The sequence below is a fragment of the Stylophora pistillata genome, chromosome 6 (genome assembly GCF_964205215.1).
Source record: "Stylophora pistillata chromosome 6, jaStyPist1.2, whole genome shotgun sequence".
Classification (NCBI taxonomy): domain Eukaryota; kingdom Metazoa; phylum Cnidaria; class Anthozoa; order Scleractinia; family Pocilloporidae; genus Stylophora; species Stylophora pistillata.
Genome location: NC_142524.1, coordinates 16,283,070 through 16,287,074, shown reverse-complemented (window position 1 = coordinate 16,287,074; position 4,005 = coordinate 16,283,070). Strand labels below are relative to the sequence as shown.

Genomic DNA, 4,005 nt, shown 5'->3' with positions numbered 1-4,005 from the left:
AGGTCAAAAGAACAAGGCATATACGGTCGACTTGAACGGTTGCAAGAAGCTGCCCGTTTACTGCAACATGGATGGAGCAGGTCTTGGCGACTGTGGAGGAGGAGGTTGGACGTTGGTAATGAAGATTAACGGTGCAAAGGTAATGTTAATGTCGTAATGTTAACCTCCCAGTTAGTTCGGTTGTCTCCTCGATGGAAATTACAGTAACATTCAAGTTAGAAATGGTTAGGTTCAGTTTACAATAGCTGTAGTTGCATTAAAGTGAGGATAAGGACGCAACCGTTTTTATCGAAAATCTTAAATCTCTTATTTTCTCTTGTAGCAAACATTTAAATTCGATTCACCGTTTTGGACGAACAAGAAAGAATACGGCCTCCCTGAAGGGGAGAGACTGGCTTGGATGACCAAGAGACTAAGTTACCAACCTACTGGAACACACCCTTCACCAAGATCTGTCTCGGTATGAAGGTTGGTGATGTCACCAAGTTCTTTGTTTTGAACCGAAAGGCAAGCTCGCTGTACGTACTGATTGCAGATGGCAAATATCGCAAAACCTCACTGGGTCGGGACGAATGGAAGAAGTTGATCATTGGTGCTTCCCTGCAAAACAACTGCCAAAAGGACGGTTTCAACGTCCGGAGTGTGAACGCCAATTCTGCTAAGGCACGAATTGGAATCGTGGGTAACAATGAAAACGACTGCACGTCCACTGATTCTCGAATCGGGTTTGGTACCGCTGGATATCCAGACAAACCAACTCGTGTGGCGACGTGGCCAAGCACGGTGGAGATAATGGTGACAAATTCATCAAAGCCATGGGGTACATCTTTGTTCAGTAAAAATAGTTGAACTTCAAGCATTAGGGACTAGGCTAAGCTACTGGCTGCTAGGCTCAGTTTTTAGTAAAATGCAGGCTAAAAAGTCTCATTGTTGAAAATAATAATTAAATGGATTATTGGGTGAAAGATTCTGTTCTCTTTGCGTCTTTTATCATTTTAAGATTTTTTTTTTTCCTCTACCGTCGTGGAACGGTCAAGGGACCATTCAAATAAAACTAGGCCAAGAATAATCTTGCACGTAATTTTTAATCCGTGTTTCGGTCCCTAAATCAAAGTCAGTAGTATTTTAGAGCGAGATTTTGTACAGTTTTGTGGTCAATTATGGCATGGAGTGGTGTTGTTTATCGTTTTTCACAATACCCCTAAGCTGTGCAACCTGTATTAAGCGGTTCTTCGTGGGTGACCGCTTAATAAAGGTTGGACTGTACATGTACCTGTTAAGAACCCTGTCCCTGTTTGCCCTAATGTTTAAAAATTAAGGAAAGTGTTTAATTAAGGCAGTTTCTTGCAATGGAACGAACCACCTTTGCAGAGTTAAAATGAAAATTAACGTAAATGATTATCTTGAGATCTTCCCGAAGTGTTCCCCCACTTTGTCCGTACAGCAACGAGTGAAGAAGAAAAGGTAGCATGCTAAGAACGATTTAATGTTGCCTTCTATCTATCATCAGTGTTACTACATAAGCGATCTACTAATGCAACCTTCATTAAATTTGGCAATTTTTAATGTCTCTACAAAATTGATGGAGAATCTCCATGAGGTTAACCCACAGCCGTAAAACGGCCAGACAAAATAAACTATCGGGCGAAAAAATTGATAAATTTTAACCATTAGGTGTAAAAGTTGAAAAATGTTAACCGCGAGGCGTAAAATATAGTTTACCGTAAAAGTTTCTTCGTTGTTCGATGTGTCATTTTGAAAGTGTCAGCAAAATGTAATGTCTGGTGGCTTATGCGTTTACGACTGTTAAACTTTTTATCTTCGCATCGAAAACAAAGAGACTTTGCCCAGGTCCCTCAGTTACACTCGGCTTATCGAAAACAAAGAGAATTTGCCCAGGTCCCTCAGTTACACTCGGCTTATCGAGAGTCTGTGCTTTTCACGCGCGAGTTGCATTGACAGACAGCAGACTATTTTTAGGGTATTATATTCGATTTCTTCTTTCAGTGCGCTTATAATGGCGGTTTCGAAAGGAATATTAGTTAGTTTGTATCGAAGTAGGAAAGAAAAGCCATTCGAAGGGTATAGGGCGAGAATAAAAATCGGAGAGGAACAGCGTTATCGGTTTTCTTGCTCTTAAATATCGCCCAGCGAAAGTAAATGGAAAAAAAGAAAACTACGGGATTTCAACGCAACAGCATCTCGACTTAATTTCACCCACTGCTTTACTCTGATGGTGAAAGCGAGCTGAATGATAAGTAGTCTAAGTAGTGCGTTCAATACTAAAATAGGCTAGATGTAGTTATATGTTTTCATTATTCCTATTTCAACGCAACTGCTCTTGAATGCTGCCAGGCAGTGCACTTAAGCCCTGGTCAAACGGCGCATGATAGTCGATGATAGTTGATGATAGTCAATGATAGTTGAGGCGCGCGCTTTCGTTTGACCACCTACTATAATTCACTATCATCGACTATCACCAATTATAGTTCACCACTAAATCTTCTCCGATTCTTATTGGTTGAAATCGATAACGTGACGCGATAGTGTTCATCCGTGGAGAGACACTATCAGCCCATAGTGCCCGCCCGCGGAAAATACCCGGATGGATAGTGCCCGTCCGCGGAAAATACCTGGATTGATAGTACTCATCCGTGAAAAGTTTTGAATAGTTTGACGGCCGCGAAGTTAGGCAGATCGGAAAAACAGTGACTTTTCAATTCTGACAGATATAACGTATTATTTAGCCAATGTACGATTGGAATTATTGACATTTGTGACAAGCTGTAGGCGCGGAAGGAAATTTAGTGGTGAACAATAAAAACAATAGAGTGTTTATGTCTCGGACCTATCGGTCTGATAGTTGCCCCTTGGAAATATCATGTTCTTAAAACTAGCATATTTGCCCTCGAAGCTTCGCTTCTCGGGAAAATATTTGTTTTAAGAACATCAAATTTCCGCGGGGCAACTATCAGCCGAGAGTTCCTCGACAGAAACACTCCATTGTTTAACTATCATTCATTTTGAGCTTGTTCAAATTCTTCATGATAGTCGACGATAGTTTTTCTCGTTTGACCACGCGTATGATAGTTCATGATAGTTTTTGGTTAGCTGTTTTCCTCGAAAATCGGCGGACTGGTTTAAAATGGTCGCCAAAAGCTCCTCGCGAGGCTCAGCTTTAGCTTCAGAAATTCGTTTTTATAAGTAAGATAATAATAATAATGAGAAAGAAAATATCGAAAACCAAGAATCTGGAGAAAGCGTCAACTCGCAGGAATTCGAAGAGACACCGCCGAAAAAACACCGTTTCACTAAACGTTCAACGGCAAGATGGAGTAATGACCTGATATCACGTCTAATAGACGTACATTCCTCCAACAAATCGATTACTATTAAGCAAGCTGCCGCCCTCTTTCGTCGTAAATTCATACTTCAACAAGTTTGTTTGTCTCACGCAAAGCCATGTTAGTGTTCACATTTTACGCGGAAAGAGCCTGGAACTAGCTGCTCGCGTGACTTTGCGCGAGTGACTGCCGGTGAACTATCAACTATCACGAACTTTTTTGGCCGTTTGACCGTGCGAATGATAGTTGGTGATAGTTGATGATAGTTTGAAGAGAATCAACTATCATCGACTACCATGCGCCGTTTGACCAAGGCTTTAGTCTACCAACGCGGGTAGATATTAACCAATAGCCGGGAAGTTGCGAAAATTTTAACCTTTAGCCGTAAAAGCCATCACTTTATCGAGACCCTCATTCATGGAGCCCTCCCTGATTCTCTTCTCCATAGAGCTTCCAATCTCGTGGATATAAACTTTACCGCCATAACAAGGAATCCTGTAAAACATCGCCCTCTTGCTTGGCTGCGTCGACAGCGTCTTTCGATAGTGTTTTTTAAGTTTCAATGTGAAGCAGTCTGCATATGCTTAGCTGTTTAAGGCCGTGGCAAACAACTGCACGGACGCGGTCGGAAGTAGGTACTATAACAAAATAGGTGGGAGAG

General features: G+C 41.5%; 1 pseudogene across 1 annotated transcript; it reads left to right on the top strand.

Annotated features, from left to right (window-relative positions):
* The first annotated feature begins 52 nt into the window (after positions 1-52).
* LOC148728519 (putative skeletal organic matrix protein 5) lies at positions 53-965 on the top strand (annotated as a pseudogene). The gene is made up of 2 exons (XR_015988622.1): positions 53-139; positions 323-965. The product of XR_015988622.1 is annotated as a putative skeletal organic matrix protein 5 (transcript).
* The last annotated feature ends 3,040 nt before the right edge of the window (positions 966-4,005 follow it).